The following is a 23,862-nucleotide window of genomic DNA, read 5'->3' as shown; positions in this document are numbered from 1 at the left end:
GGTCAAGGGAAATTGGTATACTTTTGTGTGAGCCCTCATTGGAGCTCAGATCCTACAATTCTGTCTAAAACACTAACTGGAGCCTCAGTTTGTCATGATCCCTGAGCAGTGAAAAGCTTCTTTCATCAGTTCTTTCATCTGCGCACAGTCAACTGTCCATTCCCCCCCCACCCCCCACGTGCAGCATGACGTCCTGAGTTTGTCAGAGAGCGCGGCAGTATAGAATCAGATCCTTCGGCTCATCTAGTCCGTGCTGAACTGTAATTCTGCCTAGTCTTATGCAACTCTAGACCTTGATACCCTCCCCACCCTGATAACTTCTCCAAATGTCTCTTAAACGTTGCAATCAAACTCACATCCATCACTTCTGCCGGCAACTCGTTCCACACTCGCACCGCCCTCGAAGTGAAGAAGTTCCCCCTCAGGTTCCCGTGAAATATTTCACCTTTCATCCCTTCATTCTCTAGTTCTAGTCTTACCCAACCTCAATGGAAAAAGCCTGCTTGCATTTACCCTATTTATACCCCTCGTAATTTTGTATACCTCTATCAGATCTGCCCCCATTCTCCAACGATCCGGGGAATAAAGTCTTACCTTACTCAAGCTTTTCCTGAATTGAACTTGAAAGTGATGTATAACATGAAATGATTGAATTAGAAGGTTTATATGCAAACTTTAAATCTTTCTCAGCATTCAATATCTTCAACATGAAGAGATATGGGAATGATAGGTGTGAATTTGTGAAGATGTTACTTTTATCTATTTATCTATTTATTAATTAATCAATTTACTTACTACTTATTAATTAATTACTTACTTAGGTACTATTTACTTAGAGATACAGCATGGTGACAGCTCCTTCCGGCCCAACTAGCCCTGTCATCCATCAGACCCATCAGACCCATCAGACCCATCAGACCAGTTAACCTACTGACCCATATGTCTGGGAGGAAACCAGAGCACCTGGAGGAAATTTATGTGATCACAGGGAGAACGTACAAGGTTCTTACAGTCAGCAGCAGAACTGAACCCAGGCTGCTGGCACTGTTATAGTAACCACTACACCATTATGCTGCTCCCAATCATGTTCGAGGGTTTTGGAAAGGAAGGGGAAGTTGAAAATAGAGTCGGAGCTCGTGAAGTGTGAGCGTGCAGGATTACGGAGAGGGCTGAATGTTGGGATATTGAGGAGGTGGGAGATACTGGTGGGATGAGGAAGAGGGAGGACCATTCATAGCATAGATTGATGTGAATCAACATCACCAAAGCAAATTCACTTTCATTTTTATCCAGTTGCTCATGAGAGATTCCTGCCCAAGGACTGACTAGAGATTACAAGCCACAACAATATTTCAGAGTCCCGTGGCTGTGAAAATCACTGTGGAAATGCCAGTCTTCATTGACGACTGACGACTAAGAGAATTCTGGCTCCTCTACTTTTTACATAGTAATTTTGGCAACTGAAACTGTGTGTATGTGTGTGTGTGTGTGTGTGTGTGTGTGTGTGTGTGTGTGTGTGTGTGTGTGTGTGTGTGTGTGTGTGTGTGTGTGCGTGTTTGCAAATGCATTCATTCATTTATTGATTGATTGATTGATTGAGATACAGCTCTTCGAGCTGCAATGCCCACAATCCCCCAATTTAACCCTTGGCTAATCACGGAACAATTCACAATGACCAATTAACCGACCAGCTGGTAGGTCTTTGGACTATGAGAGGAAACCGGATCAACTTGGAGGCAACCCACACAGTCAGGGGGAGAACATACAGACTCCTTCACAGACAGCGGAGGGAATTGAACCTGGGTCATCTGTACTGTAAAGCGTTGTACTCACCACTATGCTATCGTGCTACCACATAATGGCATATCTGTTAATGAGTGTGTGTGTGTACATATAGTATGCATGCATTATACTGAATGTGGTATATAGACAATAAAAACATTTTAAGTTTGCGAATACAGAAAAGGATGCAATAATTCTGTGCTAACAACCTAATATCAAACACTAAAGTCTCTATCTGCTGTAAATTAAACTCACAAAAACTTAAATATCAAAATAAAAGTGTTACATTTGGATTAACCATTATTTTCACATTAAATGGGCTTCCCTCAGGCACCTTCTTTAATACGATCCTACGAACGATCGAGAATGAGCTCTCCCTATTAACTCTGATCATTCGTTCTGCCCCGAGAACTGCAAAATGTTTTCAGATGTTGCTGGCTTCTGGGAGACAGAGTGGGGGCCCTTACTTGCAGATAATCCTCTGGGTGAGATTTAGCAGGAGCACATTGGAGTCAGTCAAACAGCGAAAGGCTTGTAGATGACCCTTTCTGTGCATCACTGTGTTGTGTCGCTCTGTAATGAGGCCCTGTGTGGATATTGATATGACAGAACAAAAGGCCAAGGTGCATTAAGGACGCAGATCTGCAAGCTTCAGCCCATTTGTTCTATACACAAAATCCATCATGTTAATGGGTCACCTTCCAGTGGCAGCTCATGATTACCTGCTTATCCGAGGAAAGGCAGGTACAAAGGCAGGAGCTTCAGGGGTGCACGCTGCCTCTGTGCAGCTGGGAGAAATTTATGAAGGGTCAGCAGAATGTACTTGTCTGATATATTGACTGGGTACGCTGGGCTTTATTTTGGCTGCTGTAACGACTCGCGCTCTTTTCCCTGAGCTGTTTTGGGAGGGATTACGGTGCATGCAAAAGCTTAACCCTTTGAGCGCGCAGGGCAGGCTGCAGTTTACCTGGGCGAGGTGCGTGCTAATCAGCAGTGGTGCCAGGGCCAAGGGGGAGCTGCGCTGCAGCTCCGGAAAACCGGGCTTTGATGCCTGAAGCAGCAGTAAGTGCTGAAACTGGAAGGCAGAGCCTGTAAGGTGCTAGAGTGTGCAACCTCGTGGGCGTTCGATGTCTTTATGTGGCCTTTACTGAGCACCAGGAAACAAAAAGAATAAAGATACAGGAATGAGGCAAAAGTGAAGTCACAGCACATCAAAGAACAGCCTTTCTAATCAAAACTTTCTGCTTTAGCTTTTCATTTGAATATCTTTTAAATGCCAAGAATTCAGCCCAATCGTGGCCACTTTATTAGGTACACTTCTACACCTGCTCGTTAATGCAAATATCTCATCAGCCAATCAAGTGGCAGCAACTCAGTGCATGAAAGCATGCAGACGCGGTCAAGAGGTTCAGTTGTTGTTCAGACCAAACATCAGAACGGGGAAGAAATGTGATGTAAGTGACTTTGACCACGCAATGATTGTTGGTGCCAGATGGGGTGGTCTGAGTATCTCAGAAACTGCTGATCTCCCGGGATTTTCACATACAGCAGACTCGACAGTTTTCAGAGAGTGGTGTAAGAATACACACAAAGAACAACATCTAGTGAGCAGCGGTTTTGTGGGCGAAAACACTTTGTTAGTGAGAGAGGTGAGAGGAGAATGGTCAGACTGGCTCGAGCCAGTGACAGGTGTCACTGGAAGGTGACAGTGACTCAGATAACCAGGTGGTGTGCAGAAGAGCATCTCTGAATGCACAGCATGTCAACATTTGAAATGGATTGCCCAGAGTAACTGAAGACCATGAACATACACTTTATTATGTACAGGAGGTACCCCCTTAAATCTAAGCTCGTGGCTGATTCTCCAAACCAAGTTTTCATGCCATATCACTTGATTATTGAGTGTATAAGTAAATGTTGTCCTCCACTGCACACATAAAGCACATAATATTGCATTTAGGCATAGGTAGTACTTGGTTATTCGTTATGTGCTGCGTCATATGACGTGGGTGATCATGGACTTGATCATGATTGTCCTTGGCAATTTTTCTACAGAAGTGGTTTGCCGTTGCCTTCTTCTGGGCAGTGCCTTTACAAGACGGGTGACCCCAACCATTATCAATACTCTCCAGAGACTGTCTGCCTGGTGTCAGCGGTTGCATAACCAGGACTTGTGATCTGAACCGGCTGCTCGTACGACCATCCACCACCGGCTCCCATGGCTTCACGTGACCCAGATCAGGGGGCTAAGCAGGTGCTACACCTTGCCCAAGGGTGACCCGCAGGGAAAGAGCACCTTACACCTCATTTGCGAGAGACATATCTCCATCCTGCCACCCTACCATATCTATATCCCTCATAACTTTGTATACCTCTATCAAAGCTTCCCTCATTCTACAATAGTCCAGGGAATAAAGTCCTACCTTAATTGACCTGTCCCTATAACTCAGGTCTCAAGTCCTGGCAACATCCTTGTAAATTTTCTCTGCACTCTTTCAACCTTACTGAACTTCTTAAGTGTGGGCCACACTTCTACCCTTTCAGGTTGTGTTCAGGACATCCAATCCCTCTCTGGCTGAAATAATTATTCCTCCAGCCCTTAAGTCTACAGACATCGAAAAGGGCCCCATTTCCAAGGAAAGTAACTGTTCCTGCTCCACTCTGCCTGGTTAGGTAAGGGTTAATTGGGGTTGTGGTTTTGCTGAGTCAGCGGGGCTCACAGGGCTGGAAGGGCCTACTGTGCACCGTATCACTAAATAAATAAAAATAAAAGAACAAAACAAGACAACAACAGCAAAACAAGCCTCTTTCTCACCCCCTTCACACTCAGGCCTCCAGACCCAGGACAGGCTTCCAGTCCTTGGTCCTGTCTCTGAAACCTGCTGAAATCAGGCCCCTGTCCTCCATTCTCCGGTGCAACATGTGCACATACTTAGTACAGATGGTAGAAGGTGAATTATCTTGAACATCCACGAGCTAATTACTTCTTTCTTATTATTTCAGGCCTTTTCTTCTGAGTTCGAACTATTTATACAAAAAAGTAGTTTTAGCTGGAGTTAAACAAGAGGGAAAGTCTGTACCTTTTGGGTGTGGGGGGGGGGGGGCTCCTTCCAGTTTCAGTTTTTAAATCTTACCTGTTCAGTACTGAAGTACTTGCCTCATTAGAGTTGATAGAAGAACAAGCTGGTTCCTGTTTATAAAGTTTAATTACACCTGCAGTTCTGTGCAAATGCCTTAGCCACACGTATATGTCTAGGGTGCCTTAGATTTTTGCACAGTTCTGTAGACCATAGAACATTACAGCACATTGCAGGCCTTTCGGCCCACCTGAACATACATGTACTTGGACTATAACCCTCCATCCTATTGGCTTATCAAAATTTCACCTGCATCCACCCACTTCCACTGGCAACTCATTCCACACTCTCACCACCCTCTGAGTGAAGAATTCCCCCTCAGATTTTACCTTTCACCCTTAACCTATGACTTCTAGTTCTAGTCTTACCCAACCTGAGGGTAAAACGCCTTGATGTATTTACTCTATCTATACCCCTCATAGTTTTGTATACCTCTATCAAATCTCCTCTCATTCTCCTACACTCCAGGGAATGCTAACCTTGTCAACCTTTCCCTATAATTCAGGTCTTCAAGTCCTGGCAACATCCTTGTAAATTTTCTCTGTTCTTTTTCAATCTTATTGATATCTCTCATGTAGATAGATGAGCAAAACTGCACACGATACTTCAAATTAGGCATCGTCAGTATCTTATACAACTTCAACATAACGACCCAACTCCGCTTACTCAATGCCCTGATATATGAAGGGTCATGAAGTCAGGAGGCATCACACTTATGGGTAAGGAGCCCCATAATGACCAGATAAGATTGGCAAACTTCTTTTCCTAGAGCAGGGGTTCTCAACCTTTTTTATGCCATGGACCCCTACCATTACCTGAGGGGTCTGTGGACCCCACATTGGGAATCCCTGCTCCAGAGAATAGTCAATGATCTTTTATTGGGAATGTGCCATTTCATAGTCAGCATTGCTATCATAGAATCATAGAAAAATAGAGAACAGAAACAGGCCCTTTGGCCCATCTAGCCCATGCCAAACCATTTAAACTGCCTACTTCCATTAACCAACACCCCGACCATGGCCTTCCATACGCCCACTATCCATGTACCTATCCAAACCTTTTATAAATGTTGAAATGGAGCTTGCATGCACCACTCGTATTGGCAGCTTGTTCCAGACTCTCACAACTCTCTGAGTGAAGAAGTTTCCCCTCATGTTCCCATTAAACTTTTCACCTTTCACCCTTAACCCATGACCTTCCATAGAAAAAGCCTGCTTGTTTTTGCCCTACGTATATCCCTCGTAATTTTGTATACCTCTATCAAATCTCCCCACAATCTTCTATGTTTCAAGGAATAAAGTCCTAACCTGTTCAATCTTTCCTTATAACTCAGATCTTCCAGTCCTGACAACATCCTTGTAAATTTTCTCTGTATTCTTTCAATCTTATTGGTATCTTTCCTGTAGGTAGGTGACCAAAATGAAGACTGACAAACACTAATGTGAAAAAACAATAAATTGTGTAAATACAAAAATCAAAACCAAATAATAAATAGATAACACTGAGAACGTGAGTTGTAGAGTCCTTGAAAGTGAGCCCATTGGTTGTCGATTCAGTTACTTGTCACTCGTTCATCAAAAAATGCAATCAAAGGGTGCCACGGTAGTGTAGCTGTTAGCGGGAGGCTGTAATAGCTCAGAACTGAGAACTCAGTTCTGGAGTCCCCTGTATTGAGTCTCTGTACGCCTTCCTCACAGAATGTCCGGGATTTCTCTGGGTGCTCTGGTTCCCTCCCACAGCCCAAAGAGATAATTTGGTCATTGTAAATTATCCTGTGATTAGGCTAGGGTTAAATCAAGATTGTCGGGGGTTGCAGGGGAAGCACAGCTAGAAGGGCTGTTGTATCTGTGGTGGTGGCATCCGTCGGTCTCGAGAGACCATGGATCTGCGCCTGGAGTTTCCAGGGCGCAGGCCTGGGCAGGGTTGTATGGGAGGCTGGCAGTTGCCCAAGCTGCTGGCCTTCCCCTCTCCACGCCACCGATGTTGCCCAAGGGAAGGGCACTAGGACCCATGCAGCTTGGCACCGGTGACATCACAGAGCAATGTGTTGTTAAGTGCCTTTCTCAAGGACACAAACACGCTGCCTCAGCTGAGGCTCGAACCAGTGACCTTCAGGTTACTAGTCTGATGCCTTATCCATTAGGCCATGCGCCAACATCTGTAAATAATAAATAAATACATACATACAGTGATATGCATCATTTTGCACCAACGATGGCACAGATTGACGGTTGTGCTGGGGGCAGCCTGGTTTCACTGGCAGCAAAGAATGCCTACAACTCACTAACCCTCAACTTAAATACAGTGTACCCTCCATCCACCTTCCTGTGTCCATTTATTTTCATGAGACAGCTCATTTTGCTGTTTTACACCTACAGTACTGTGCAAAAGTCTTTGGCATAAATATATAGCTAATCTTTTGCACAGTACCGTATGTTCTGGTGAGCAAGAAATTGCATTGCACCCGGTGTGCATAAGGCTGAACTAACAGGTGTCACACCTTGGTGTGGGGTGACCACACCACTCGCCCAGGCACCCAGAAATGTAGAGAGTTCTGAACGCCTCGGGCAAATGGTACAGCTGCCACCTGTTGTAAAACACAAGGCTGCGAAACCTGGTGAGACGGCAAATTTCTACCATTGCTAATGTCAGCGCTCATTCCAAATACACGCGTAGCCGTGCTTCTCGTCAGTACGCTTCAGAAAGTCTGTGATTGGCAGTGACGTGCTTTCAGCACCCTGAGATTCTGGAAGCTCAAAGTAAATTTATTAATAAAGTACATTCAGTGAATGTCACCACATACAACTGTGAGATTCATTTTCTTGTGGGCATTCACAGTAAGTACACTGGCAATAGAATCAGTGAAAGACGCACATGACGGGGCGGATAGGAAATCAATGTGCAAAAGGCAACACGCTGTGCAAATAGAAAAGGGGGAAAAATGATAAGTAAATGAGCAATAAATATCAAGAACATGAGATGAGTCCTTGAAAATGAGTCCATGAGTTGTGGGAACATTTCAATGATGGGGCAAGCGAATTTAGTGAAATTATCCCCTCCAGTTCAGAAGCCTAATGGTTGAGGGGTAATAACCATTCCCGAACCTGGTGGTGTGGGTCCTGAGGCTCCTGTACCTTCTTCCTGACGGCAGCAGTGAGAAGAGAGCATGGTTTGGATGGTGAGTGCCCTTGATGGGGTTGTTGTTTTCCTATGCAAATGTGTCATTATTTTCCTCGACCCTTTTCTAACCTGCTATCCAGGCGACAAGAGGGAAAGAAGTCTAAAAAAAATCTGTTGCTCTTGTGAAGTTCTTGATCTTTGAGCCATTACTGCATTGAATAAGTGCAGTGCATTTTCTACCCTGTTCTACTCTGTGAAATAATGAATCTGCTTTTATCTGCTCTTTGAGGTAAGTCAGAAAGGATAAAAGATATTTAATGCAAATCAAGATTTGGGTGGAGTGAGGATGATTAATTTACATCTTTGCTGAATCTTTGAAAGTAATTTAGATTTCACATCTGATAATGATTACGTTCCCCCTTAGATGTTAATAGAGGTTGAATCCTTGAAGCCTGCATCTCATATCTCCTTGTTAAGTTCCCATTTTAATCTAAAGCATGCCTTTTGATATTCTTCTCAAAATCTCCTCTTGTTTCAAGAATCCATCTTGATTAATTATTGGGAGTAAGACTGTGTGTAATAATTCTTTTCGGCTACAGTCTGGTTTAATGATAATGTACTTGCAGAGGGCAAACCTTGTTCTTTTCAAAGTTCACTTGAAGGGAAGAGTTAGTATGCTGGATCTTCAGGTTAGTGACAGGAGCTGGAGATCTGACACACACTTTATCTCCCAGTGATTTACTGCACAATATTCCTCCTAATTGCAAAAGCACATTCCTAAATGTCAACCTGATAACTCAAAGGCGATTTTTTTTTCGAAGTTACTGTAAAGGTGGATGCTTTGAGCCCATTCTGGAGGAGGGCTTGAGAGTGTATTATTTTGAATCCAAGCAACATTTTCTACATAAAATAATCAAACAAAATAGTTTATTGCCTTTTGTCAACCATTTCCTGTAAGCCAGATGTTATTGGAACATAGAACATAGAACATACGGCATAGGAACAGGACTTCTGGCTCACAATGTTGTGCTAAACCAATTAAATTAGTAATCATACGGGCAACTAAACTAATCCCCTCTGCCTACACAATGTCCATATTTTTCCATTTTCCTTACATTCAGGTGCCTATCTAAAGATTTCATAAAAATCTCAATTGTATCTATCTCTACCATCACCCCAGGCACCACCACCCTCAGTGTAAAAAATTGCCCCTCACATCTCCTTTGAACTTACCCCCTCTCACCTTAAGTGCATGCCCTCTGGTATCTGACATTTCAGCTCCGCGAAAAAGATATTGTCTGTCTACTGTATCTATGCTTCTCATAATCTTATAAACCTCCATCAGATCTCCTAAAATCAGATTGCTTCTAAAACAGTTTGCTTCCTCATGTGTGACCATGTGTGTCTAGATTCAGTTTATCAAAGGTTGGATGTACTGAATATTTGTACTGGAGACAGGCCTGTGGATTCCCACAGCATAATTTTTATTGCTTAACATCAGAAAAATGTACCGTCAACCTAACTCTGTAGTCGTATTGCAAATAGTCTTAAGAAACAATAGCTTCAAGCAACTTTTCCAGATGAATGTGTTTTACTTTTTGAAGGAGTTATTTTAAGTGCTTATTTCTTAGGCTGTATATAATGCTTTGTTTTTATATTTCTCAGTTTAATTATAGTAAAGCACGCGCTATTTTTAATTAAGGTAAATTCATTGCCCTTTTGATAAAAAGATGTTGCGCCAAACTTTCAACTTATTCTCAATCTAACATTTGCTCCCACATAACCATCGATTTTTCTTTCATCCATGTGCCTGTCTATGAGTCGCTCAAATGTTCCTAATGTATTTGCCTCTATCATCACCCCTGGTTGCATGTTCCATGCACCCACCACTCTCTGTATAAAAAAATCTCATATTTTCCTTAATCTTTCCTCCAATCACCTTAAAATTATGCACTCGCATATTAGCCATTTCTGGGAAAAAGGCACTAGCTATCCAATCTATCGTCTTTAAACACCTTTATCAAGTTACTTCTCATCCACCTTCACTCTAAAGAGAAAAGCCCAAGCTCATTTAACCTATCCAGATAAGGCATGCTCTCTAATCCAGGTAACTCTCTTCTGTACAACACACACAAAATGCTGGTGGAACACAGCAGGCCGGGCAGCATCTATAGGGAGAAGCGTTGTCGACGTTTCGGGCCGAGACCCTTTGTCATGCTGCCTGGCCTGCTGTGTTCCACCAGCGTTTTGTGTGTGTTGTTTGAATTTCCAGCATCTTCAGATTTCCTCGTGAAATCTCTACTGTACTCTCTCCAAAGCATCCACATTCTTCCTATAATGAGGCAACCAGAACTGAAGTCAGTACTCCAAGTGAGGTCTAACCAGAGTTTTATAGAGCTGTGGCTTCAATTTGGCCCATGCCTGTCCTTCCACACTCTTCCACGCTCTCGGTGATGGGTCCGCCACCTCACCTTGCCTCGGTTCTGTCACATCGAGTTAGCTCCAAGTCCAAAGGGAAGCTATGGACTATTGCTTGTCATGATTGTTTGCCAGAAGAAAATGTGGTTAACAAGATATTTAGTTGCTACCCTTGTTTCGTTAACCACCATTGAGGTTCACCAGTGCTATCTTAAACCGAAAGATACATTTGGGATATTTAAGGGACACTTAGGCACATGGATTATGTGGGAGGGAGGAGTGAGATTGTTCTTAGAATAAGATAAAATGTCGGCACAGCATCGTGAGCTGGACAGCCTGTGCTGTGCTATACAGTTCTTTACCTACGTCTATGTCTTCCATCAGCTCGTGGCTCTTGAACTCAATCCTCCGACTAAAGCGGGCAGCACACCATACACCTCATCCATCCATGAGAAAGTTCAGGAGCAAGTGATGTTACTCAAGCATACAATGCAAAAGTTCTGATTTTTAATATATGTTCTGTTTATTTCACTGAAGGTAAAACACAGTGATATTTCCCCATGTACCGTGTGGCGAGGATAAACTCTCGTCAACGTCCAGATGGATGTGAAACCCGGCCACTGTCCCAGCTCATCACTCCACTTCTCCCAATGTGAATCCAGATCAATCCGCTTCCCTCTGAGACTTTTGAATCGCCCCGGCGAGCACTTGCGGGTTTATCGAACGGTAGAAACAGGCCCTTGGGCCATGTCAAACTATTACTCTGCTTAGCCCTACTGAACTGATCACCTCATCCGTCCACGTACTTATCCAAACGTTGAAGCCGATCCCTCAGCCATCACTTCCAGCTGGCAGCTTGTTCCACACTCTCCCCACCCTCTGAGTGAAGAAGTTCCCCCTTAAATATTTCACCTTTCACCCCTAATCTCCAGGTATTGTTGAAAGTGCACCGACTGGTTGCGCCATAGTCCGATACAGATTATCGAAGGACACGAGAAGTTGCAGGCAGTCATGGGACTCTGCCCAGTACATCACAGGCACATTCCACCCACCATCGGTAGTATCTACTTGAGGCACTGCCTCAAGAAAGCAACATCCATCATCAAATATCCCCACCATCTGGGGGCATGCCACTTTCCCACAGTTACCATCCGGGGGGGCGGTAGGGAGGCCTGGCATGTCAACGTTCAATAACAGCTACTTCAATTCCAAACACAAAAACTTCTGCAGATACTGGAAATCCAGAGTAAACACACACATAAAATACTGGAGGAACCCAGTAGGTCAGGTGGTAAGGAACAAAGAAACAACTTTTCGGGCTGAGACTCTTCATCAGGACCTTCTTAAACTTTAACCAACACACCACAGCAAATACCTAATACGTGCAAATGTACGTGGGGACTAAAGCTAATCATTCCGTTATTGAACAACCCTTTCATGGTTCACCTTTCACCCTTAACCCTTGGCCCCAATCACTACAGTTTACTCTGACCTCTTGGCACTAGAATTGACTTTTTGTTCTAATTATGTTCTTTCTTGTAAAAGTTATTTAGTTTATGCTTTTCTTGTGAATGCTGCTAGCCTGCTGCCATGTGCCTATGATGCTGTTGCAAGCTGGGTTTTCATTACCCTTGTGCATACACGTACTTGTTCTGCATATGACAACAAACTCACCTTTGCCTCAATTTTGACTTTGAGAAGAGATTTATCTCTTAAATTAAGTTCTGCTTTTAGCAATGCCTATCCTGCCATTTTGGATGTGGTATTTTCCAGAGTTCCCTGCCTGCTCCTCCGTTTATTTAAAAGTACTGGGTAATTTACGAGCAGATTTTGTAATATGGTGGGCTTTATTCTAGGACATGATGTCCAATAGATTTGGAATTATTTACTATGCTTCATGTGTGTAAACACTGGAGAAAGAAAATATCTGTACCAACAGTATTGTGCATATTGCAACATCCATCACCCATCATCAGGGACTCCCACCACCCAGGCCATGCTCTCTTCTCACTGCTGCCATCAGGAAGAAGGTACAGGAGCCTCAGGACTGACTCGCAGATTTAGGAACGGTAATTACCCATCAGGCTCCTGAACCAGAGGGGATAACTTCACTTGCCCCATCACTGGACTGTTCCCACAACCTGTGAACTAGGTTTCCAGCTGCCTATCACCTCTCTCATGATTCTGCCTTCTTCTACTACCCATTGTGCTTTCCCCTTACATTCCTTCTTCACCTCTCCTGCCTATCCCTTCCCTGCTTCCCCTACCCCACCCCTTGATCTTTCCTCTGATTGGTTTTTCACCGGGCACGTTCCACCCTCCCTCTACCTTCTTTATGGGGCCCCTGCCCCCTCCTTCTTCAGCCCTGACGAAGGGTCTTGGCCCGAAACGTTGACTGCTCATTTCAACAGATGCTGCCTGACCTGCTGAGTTCATCCAGCTTTTGTACGTGTTGATTTGACCACAGCATCTGCAGTACACTTTGTGTTTAGGTTTCAGGGACTCTTCATCTCATGTTCTCAATATTTATTGCTTAGTTATTTGTGTGTTTTTTTTAAATCTCTTTCTTTTTCTATTTGTAGCTTGTTATTTTTTTGGCACATCAGTATTATCTGTCGTGTTGGGTGCCGTCTTTCATTGATTCTATTGTGTTTCTTGTATTTACTGTGGATGCCCACAAGAAAATGAATCTCAGGGTAGTGTATTGTGACATATTGTACTTTGTTAATAAAAGTGCTTTGAACTTTGAACATTTATTCCAATATTCAAATAATATTGAATTAATAGCTAATATGAGTGGGCATAGCATTCAGGGGTTTGGAGGAAAGTATAACTGGGTCATCTGAGGGAAGTCCTTTCCAAAGAGAGTGGTCGGTGTGTGGAACGCCCTGCCAAGGGTGGTGGCTGAGGCAGTTACATTAGAGGTATTTAAGAGACTCTTAGATAGGCACATGAATGAATGAAAAATGGAGGGCTATAAAGGAAGAAAGGGTTAGACTGATCAAAGTTCAAAGTAAATTTATTATCTGTGAACATATATATCACCATATGCAACCCGGTGATTCATCTTCTTGCAGGCATTCACAGTAGAACAAAGAAATACAATAGAATCAATGAAATCTACACACAAAGTCTGACAAACAGGCATCTTATAGTAGGTCAAATGGTCAGCACAGAGTTGTGGGTTGAAGGGCCTGTACTGTGCTGTAATGTTCTAATTGCCACTCCCCTGAATGTGGCACATATAAAAGCATTGGAGATTTACCAACAGTCTTTAAATCAGTGTACTTTCTGAATTTCCATTTGTGGAATAGATGTTGATACGAGTGCTGTAGATGTGACAGATAGCACTATATTGTGTCAAACAAAGTATAGAAAACAGAAAAGAAAAAATTTACCAAATTATTTAGCAGCTGTAAGATATGGTTCTATCAGTTTAATGGCCCACGGCCAACAAGGCTCTTTCTTTTTCCATTTATGTGTGTTTTATGCTGTGCTAAATCTATATTTTGTCGGCAATTTCCCGTCTCTTGCAGGAACCAGAGTCCTGTATTTCTGAGAGCAAGTCTTTGTCTGGGCTGCCAGCTTCTCTGATTTATACAGAGTTGATTTTCACCTCCGAGTTTAGCATCCTGAAGTTTGCCTGCATCTGTTTGCAGGTGTATAGTAACAGCACTATATTACATCAAAAAGGCTGGATTGCTACTATCAAGGAGGAGGCACAGGAACTTGAAGGCAAGCACTCAATGTTTCGGGAACAGCGTCTTTCCTCTGTCTTCAGATTTCTGAATGGACATTGAACCCATGAACACTACCTCACTATTATTTTTGGCTCTCATTTTGCACTGCACGCAATATTTAATTTAATTTTTATATATAGCTCTTATTGTAATTTATAGATTCTTGTGTTATAATGTATTGCAATGTACGGCTGTCACAAAGCAGCAAATTTCACAACATATGCCAGTGACGTTAAACCTGATTCTGATTCTGATTGACTGAGTCGAGGAAAAATCTGCCAGGCAGATAAGAAATGGAGAGTCTTCACCTCCGGCAGTTGTAATAAAACCTTTATTGGTCATTTATTTTATTATCATCGGCAAGGTCATCATATCTGCTGCTCCCCAGCTGTCCTTGTGAAGGTGACGGTGAGATGCCTTTTTAAGTTCCATCAGATATTTAAGAGTTAACTGTAGAGGGTAGGTCTGGAGACCAGAATGGGTAAAGAACGGCAGACTTCTCCCCTGGAAGGACATTGATGATCTAGATTGACACACACAAAATGCTGGTGGAGCTCAGCAGGTTGGGCAGCATCTAAGGAGAGGAATTGGCAGTCGGTGTTTCAGACCGGGATCCCTCATCGGTGCTGGATTTCCTGCATCTGCAGAATCTCCTGGGTTGATAAACCAGTGAGGTTTTGCGATGGTCCGTTAGTTCTATGGCTTTTCTCACTGAGGGCAGACTCTTTGCAATTGAAGAAACGTAGGAACATTGAACAATAGGATGATTAGGTCAAGCCTGGTCCTCTATCTCAGGGCTTCCCAACCTGGGGTCTACGGACCCCTCTGTTAAAAGTAAGGATCCGGGGCATAAAAAAGGTTGGAACCCCTGCTCCATCTCTGTGGCATATTTCTACATCGAACCTATACACCTCGATGTCTTTGTGTTTAGAAATCTATGTAGCTCCATCTTAAATTCACTCATTGGCAACTTGATTAGCTACCTCCTGCACTTAATAAAGTGGCCACTGAGTGTACGTTCGTGGTCGTCTTATGCTGTAGCCCATCCAGTTCAAGGTTTGACGTGTTGTACATTCTACACACCACGGTTGTAACATGTTGTTATTTGAGTTACTGTCGCCTTCCCGTCAACTTGAACCAGTCTGGCTGTTCACCTCTGACCTCCCTCATTAACAAAGCGTTTTCACCCACAGAACTGCCGCTCACTGGATTTTTTTTTCTCTCACTATCCTGTGTCTGGAGACTGTTGTGCATGAAAATCCCAGGAGATCAGCAGTTCCTGAGATACACAAACCACCTTTTGCACAAATGATCATTTTGCTGGCAAAGTCACTCTGGTAAGCAGTCTTTATCTTACATTAGTTCATCACACGTATGTACTGATGCAGCCATTCAGCGCATTCGATTTTCATCAGCGGTGATCTTGGCAAAACTCATCAATGAATTTCTCTGCTGCTTTGTGATCAGCAGACACTTTATCACTGCAAATTTTAAACATTTACTGCTGTGCCTTTTCTTAAATTTCTGCAATAAGCCTGCTGAATATTCAGAATTACCTTCAAATTTCAGTTTGTAGTGACAGATCTTTGCTTGTTTCATGATCAATGTCCTGTTAAGCATCATATGTTCACTCCAACGCTGACAAATCCACTCTTTCAATACACAATCAAGATCTTCATTTTCCACTTAACATAGTATTTTTCTATTTGTCATTAACTCCCGTTCATTACATATATACGTAAGGTCACTTCTCAGAATTGCTTGTGATGTACAGAGACTTGTTCGTCTCCTGGGAACCTTCCACTGCGCCTTGTGGAACTTTCCATTTGATGCGCCATGTCAGCGCTCAAAAATTTCAAGTTATGGAGGTTTTTGGATTTTGGAATTTCAGATAAGGGGTACTCAAGCTGTCAAGAGACAAGGGCCTGTCCTGGGAGTGAGGGTCCTTAATGATAGATATCACCCTTCTGAGATCTTTGCTGGGCCCAAGATGTCCTCAGTGTTGGGAAGGTTAACACCCAAGATGGAGCAAGCTGAGTTTGCAATCCTCTGCAGCTGTTTCCAGTCCCGTGAAGTGGTCCCTCCATACCAGACAGTGATGCAGCCAGTTAGAATGCTCTCCACGGTACACCTGTAGAAACTTACAAATGTCTTTGGTGAAATATCAAGCCTCCTCCAACTCCGGATAAATGGTGTCATGCCTTTTTTGAATTGCATCAGTATGTTAATAATAATAACAACTTATTTATAGAGTACTTTTCATCCAAATGGTGTAATTCAAAGTGCTTTACAATGGGATAAAGTGCAAATATGAAAATTAAAAAAAATAAACATGAAAATAAAAGACAAAAAGATGTTAGTTAAAAGCAAGCTTAAATAAATGGGTTTTGAGCTGTTGTTTAAAAGCATCAAATGAGTTTGCATCCCCTATAGTTTTAGAATGGGAGTTATACAGTTTAGGAGCATAGTTCAAAAAAAGACATGCCAATTATCTTTTGAGGGAAGTTGTTTAAATTGTTGGGCCCTGCAAAGATCTTGAGGGATGTTGATATACCATAAGATTTAAAGTTTCAAAGGTTCATGTTATTATCAAAGTACACAACTCTGAAATTCTCCTTCTCCAGATAGCCATGAAACCAACAAAGAAAAGAACAGCAGAATGATCACCAACCCCCAAATCCCTCCTCCCTGCACAAAACAAAACTGAGAAAAATCAGGCAAAAAACACGGAATACAAAAATAGCATAAGACTGAAAGGAAGTCTGCAGTTCAAGTCCACAGCCAAAATGCAGAAAACCTGTGTAACATTCTCCCTGTCTGTAGCAGAGCGATCTCACTAGTGAATAAAAGGCAGGCAGCTGACATTTCAATCTCCCTTGTCTCTCTTGCCACGAGGTTCCTGCATGCTGCCTCTGCCTCCTGCATCCCCTCAGAAACTGCACAGCACTGAAACACCCAAACGATCTCCAAACTGCAAATCACAGGCCTCAACAGTTCCAAAATCACATTCAAGATGAAAAATTATTGTAAAAGACATAAAAGAAGTGAAATGAAGTGCAAGATGGTTTTGTGAACTATCCAGAAGATGCCAATCGAAGGAGTGTTATGTGCAAGTGCCATCTAAGATCATAAGATATAGGAGCAGAATCAGGCCATTTGGCTCATCAAGTTTGCTCCACCATTTCATCATGGCTGATCCATTTCCCTCCCAGCCCCAATCTCCTGCCTTCTCTCCTGTATTCTTTCATGCCCCGACCAATCAAGAATTGATCAGCCTCTCCCTTAAATATACATAAAGACTTGGCCTCCACAGCTGCCTTCGACAGTGAATTCCACAGATTCACCGCTCTCTGGACAAATAAATCCCTCCTCATCTCTGTTCTAAATGGACATCCCTCTATTTTGAGGCTGTGTGCTCTGGTCTTAGACTCTCCCACCATAGCACAGAAGTACACATATAATACACAATAACATATGAAAGTAAGGATAAAATCTTCAGATGAATTATACATAAATAAACAAAGTAAAGTGCATAAATTAAATATTGTGAAGTACAGAACAGATTAACCAGAGACGCTTTGAATGCAATGCAGCAGGGAGTTCAGAAGCCTAATGGCCTGAGGGATGAAATTGTGTTTTATTTTACAAAACTATAGAAGTTTATTTGCATCACAAACACACAAGGTACAAACATTTGGCATTTACAAGTTAGTACATTAAAATTAAAATATGGTTACTATCAACTATTTTGCTCCTGGAAGTCCCCCCCGTGTGCCCATTGCAACTGCAAGGACAGCTGGGCATGAACGTATCCTTCGAAAGGAGGCAGGCAGTCAGCTGGGCAGCGCTTTCCACTGTTCGCCACCTTGACCCGTGAATGGCCATCTTAGCCAGGCCCAGGAGCAAGCCCACCAGGACCCACCCACTTCCAAACCGGGTGCCCGTATATGAGGAGCGCAGGTCTACAATGCAGCTGGAACCTCAGCAGCAGCCCAATTTTCCCACCCTTACCGTTCTTGTTCTATGCATTGGAGTCTCCTGGCTGTCAGTAGAAAGTTTAAGAGGTTGCTGGATGGATGGGTGGGATCCTTAACAAAACTTCCCAGAGTCATTTAACCTAATTTCCTGAAACTCCTTATGAAATATAGGCACAGTTCAATGGTGCAGCACCAGTAGTTTGAATAGATGTTCACAACTTTCATCGCACACTGGGCATGAAAAGCCACTCTCCTCACCTTACCTGGCAACATCAGTTCCTGTAGCCGTTAACTCCGTGTGGAGAAGTTGCTCACTTCATGTTCGAGAATGGGCTCATGCACTTAGCGGCTTTTATAGATCCTGAAACGTGCTGATGGCTTTATGGATGGTGAAGCGAAGAAATGCTTCCTTATACTAAGGTTATTTATAGTCCCCACAAGCCTTCAATGCCTCAACTGATAAAATTTCAAAAAGCTTATGTATCCCAAATCTGTATTACAGATTTACAGCTGGTACCTTTTATGTAATAACAATTTAATCTCTATTATAAAGTCATTAAAATGTATTTGTGGACCAATCCATTGCATAATGGCACAATTTAACAGAGAGATCAATTAAGCACCAAATCCTGTTTTACGATTATTATACATATTATAGAATGTTGCAGGACTTGATGCAATGGCATTAATTTGAGATTTTTTTTCTATGAAGATGTATTGGAATACAATTCCCCAGTCCCAACTTTTCATACATATTTAAAAATATAATAAATAAATAATGCTTTTGTTGTGATAATGCAGATTGCAATTTTTAAGACTCCATTTAAATATTCAGGAAGATGGCTCGGAAAGAGGAGCGAATAATTGACAACAGGTTTTACCGCCAGGAGAAAATTGCAACTGGGCGAGTGGCTGCTCAGTGTGTAATAATGATTGGAATAAGATGGACACTGACAAAAGATGGATCATTTTAATTTCCACCAATTAAACTGAAGTTCATCGAATCATCTTCTTCAATCTTCATGAATACTTTATTTTCACTGTGGTACAAAGCTATTACGAGAGCGATTATTTGTGACGCTCTAAATAAGCCTTTGGAAAGCATGATTTCAAAGGGTTTTTCCCAAATATTTGCCAAGCCACAGCCAAACTCTTTACATCATATAACACCTCCCTAGATATAAATATGGTTGTTACTGCGGGCATAAGAGCTGGAAGCAGCCTTCATCGTGCATTAGAAAGGGATAAGTCAGGCTGAATCAATAAACCTATCTTCATTGCTCAATTTGGATTTATGATCAGCATACATGAAGCAACATTTCAGCTTCACTAATAAAGGGGCATTGTAACATTGTTGTTTCATCCCAGGTCCAACAATCTAGGCCAGGTGATGAAAAGCCCAGAAAAAAAAGAGTTCAAATCCCATCACGGCAATTGCAAAATTTAATTTCAATTAATTAATTAAGTCTTTAATTAATTAACTGAAAGGAAGGTTCTACAGTGGGTAGCCAAAATTGCCCAAAGCATCACCGCACCAGCCTACCTGCCATCAAGGGCATATATACTGCCCCAGTGAGGCCACTCACAGCAACACCTCATGTCCGATCTGAGTTGTCTCAAACCTGATGATATGAGCATCAATTTCTCTAACTTCCAGTAATTTTTGACCCCTCTCCCTTCCCCCTTCTTCCACTCCCCACTCTGGCTCCCCACTTTCCTCTTCTCTTCTCCTCACCTACCTATCACCACCTCCTGGTGCCCCTCCACCTTCCCTCTCTCCCATGGCCCTCTCTCCTCTCCTATCTTCTTCAGCCCTTTACCTTTGTCCACCTATCACCTCCCAGCTTCTCACTTCACCCTCCTTCCCCCCACTCACCTCCCTTCCCCTCACCTGACTTCACCTATCACCTTCTAGCCTGCACTCCTTCCTCTCCCACACCTCCTCATTCTGGCTCCCTCCCCCTTCCGTTCCTGATGAATGGACTCAGCCCGAAAAGTCGACTGTTTATTCATTTCCGTGGACGCTGCCCGCACTGCTGAGTTCCTCTAGCATTTTGTGCTTGTTACTTTAGATTACCAGCATGTAGAATCTCTGATGTTGTTTGTGTAATCTCAGCCCCTAGTATCGCAAGGTACAGACATGCAAATATAAGGAAAGCATTTTGAATTTGCTCTGGCAATGATGATGGCCGGCCTGCATCAGACATTATCTCTGAGTGAAGTATTAACTGCCCCAGAATAACACAGCCCCTAAAACTCAAACACAATCTTGATACATAAGCTTCTAGAGTTGAGCAGTCCCATCGTGCTTCATCTCTGCACGGTTTGGAAACTGCACTGTGGTGGGCAGGAAGGCTCAACAATGGAAGTCCAAACTGCCCACCAGCCACCCACCATCAAGGACATTATGTAGAGAGAGGCCAGCAACATCATGAACACATCCTGATCACAGACTGGTTGTCCCACTCCTGTCAGGGAGGAGGCTTGTAGTGTCCATGCTAGGACCACCAGACTCAAAAGCAGTTACTTTCCCCAAGTAGTAAGGCTGATCAACACCTCCACCCACCAACCCAACCCTCCACACCCCCAACCACCATGACTTGATCATTTCCTGTCAGTCACCTTAAACACTGGCCTAGACAGACAGAAAGGATAGGGTGTCAGGATCCGGGACGAGAGATGATTTCGCTCGTTCCCTGCGATGGTCACTCCTCTCTCCATAGTGCTGAGGCTATATCGACTGCCCCAACTGCTGTGCTCCATGCACACTAATATGATAAGTGAGGCTTTGGGCTGCTCCAGGGTTCAGATCTGAGGATTCCGTTTGGTTCGGAATGTTGTTACTCGATTTAATTGTTCGCATGATTTGTGTTTTTTTTTTCTCTTACGCATCGAGTGTTGGTCTTTTATTTTTATCTTTATATTTTTTTTCTTTAAGTGGTTGCTTTCAGGTTTCTTTGCGACTACCTGTGAGCAAGCAAATCTCAAGGTACTAGAGGAGATTTACAAAGATGTTGCCTGGCTTGGGGAGCATGCTTTATGAGAATAGGTTGAGTGAACTTGGCCTTTTCTCCTTGGACCGACCGAAGATGAGAGGTGATCTGACAGAGGTGTACAAGATGACGAGAGGCGTTGATCGTGTGGATAGTCAGAGGCTTTTGCCCAGGGCTAAAATGGCTAACATGAGAGGGCACAGTTTTAAGGTGCTTGGAAGTAGGTACAGAGGGGATATCAGGGTTAAGTTTTTTATGCAGAGAGTGGTGAGTGTGTAGAATAGGCTGCTGGTGATGGTGGTGGAGGCGGAAATGATAGGGTTTTTTAAGAGACTCCTGGATGGCTACATGGAGCTTAGAAAGGTAGAGGGCTATGGGTAAAGCCCAGGTAGTTCTAAGGTAGGGACGTGTTTGGCACAGCTTTGTGGGCCAAAGGGCCTGTATGGTGCTGTAGGTTTTCTATGTTTCTATGTTGTATAATTTATACATTCCTTGATAATAAATGTACTTAAAAGTTGAACCTTGAATCTGTGTGCAGACAGTCCTGCGCCTGGTGTCACTTTATTTATCTATTTTTTTATTTGTTTAGAAATATAGCATGGAATAGGCTTTTCTGGCCCTTCAAGCATGTCACCCTGCAACCCCTGCCTACCCCAATGTAACCCTAACCCAATCACAGGACCATTTGCAATGATAATTTACCTACCCAGTGTACCTTCAGACAGTGGGAGGAAACTAAGGCTCCCAGGACAAACCCACGCATTCCACGGGAGGATGTAAAACTCCTTAAAGAGGATAGCGGAATTGAACCCCAACTCCAACAGCCTGAGCTGTAATAACGTCATGCTAACCACTATGCTACCGTGGTGCCCTTTATGGACGTATGATCAATGTATGTATATAAGCTAGCTTACGTATTTATACTTATTGTGTTTTTTATTCTGAATGTATTCTTTATTATATTGTGTTTTTTGTGCTGCATTGAATCTGGAGTAACAATTATTTCATTCTCCTTTACACTTGTGGACTGGAAATGACATTAAAGAATATTGAATCTTGAATTTTGAATCTATTTAAAATGTAACATCAATAGTAGTGGCCATGAAACTTCTAGATTAGTTGTAAAATATTCTTTGACTTCAGAGTTTAGATTCAGATTCATTTATATATCACACGTACAATATTATAAAACATACAGTGAAATTTTAAAAACGTGAAACCTTCGCTTGGCAAACTGAGCCCTTGTTTCAGAGTCTGTTACTACAAGATTGGGTTTCACCCGGTGGGGACCAAGATGGCAAGCTCTACTGGGTGGAAAGGTGCCAAAAGCAGAGTTGGCGTGGGCACTGCCATGTTCAGTCAATGTCTGCATGCCTGACCTTTACAGTTTGTGTTAACAGCCAACACACCTAGGGATGTGCCGGGGGCAGCGCCCCCCCCCCCCCCCAGGTGTCGCCACACATTCCAGCGACAACACAGCACGTCCACAACGCTTTAAGGAAAAATTAATGCAAGCTCCAGCTGGATGTGTGTACATGTGAGAGGAGATCCACCAGTGTCAACTCACGACTGCCTCTGAGGTAGACCAGCATGGCCCAAGTTCAAGAGACAGTGGCTTCACCTCTGCTGACTGCAATCGCAAGTGAATATGACTTTTCACGTCCAGTGTTTCTGATGCTCGTTGGAGCCTATCCAATTGACGATTTATGTTTAAACGTTAGTACAGTGTGACTTTGAATGATCACGCTGTTACCACTTACAACCGGGTAAGTTCCAGATTCGTTGATGACTCTGGCAACATTGTCATTAAATAGATAGATTAAAATGGCCTCGGTAGAGTGTATGGGAAGAGGATGTTTCCTATAGTGGGGGAGTCTCAGACCAGAAGGCACTTCCTCAGAGTAGAGGGGTTCATTTCTAACAGAGATAAGGAGGAATATCTTTAGCCAGAGGGAATTCATTGCCACAAAATGGCTGAAGATGCCAATCCATTGGTAGACTTAAAATGGAGGTTGATAGGTTCTTGATTAGTAAGGGTGTCAAAGGTTACAGGAGAATGGGGTTGAGAGGGATAATAAATCAGCCATGATGGAATAGCAGAGCAACTGGATTGGTTGAATGGCCTAATTTTGTCCCATGTCTTGTGGTCTTATGGTCTAAACTGCATTTTCATTTTAGCCCTAAGACTATTACAATAACATGTTTTAACACTGAAGATTGTTGTTCGTCCTTCGGAGTTGAAGACGACCACAACTTCTGTCAGGTGGAGGGTTTGTGACTGTGAGTCCGGAGGTGACTGGTGAGGCCAATCCGGGCCCTGAAAGCTCGCCCACATGTGGGACACATGAGGGTAGGTGCTGCAGTGGAAGTGGAGGTAGCTCGAGCCTTGCGCGTGGTGCGTTTCCTCTGAGCCTCTGTGGTGCGTCTGATTTCTGCTACATACGTTCCTTTAGTGGTCCTGCTCCACCAGGTTGGGCGGTCCAGAGCAAGCGATTCCCAGCTACTGGGATTGATGTTGAGCTCTTTGAGGGTCACTTTGAGGCAGTCTTTGAAACGTTTCTTCTGCCCTCCAACTGAACGCTTGACCTGGCTCAGCTCTCCATACAGCAGCTGTTTTGGTAGTCGACTGTCAGACATATTGACGACATGGCCAGCCCATCTGGCTTGGGTCCTCAACAAAGGTACAAGGTAAACC

This window comes from Hypanus sabinus, chromosome 18 (genome assembly GCF_030144855.1).
Source record: "Hypanus sabinus isolate sHypSab1 chromosome 18, sHypSab1.hap1, whole genome shotgun sequence".
NCBI lineage: Eukaryota > Metazoa > Chordata > Chondrichthyes > Myliobatiformes > Dasyatidae > Hypanus > Hypanus sabinus.
This window is presented reverse-complemented; position numbering follows the sequence as displayed.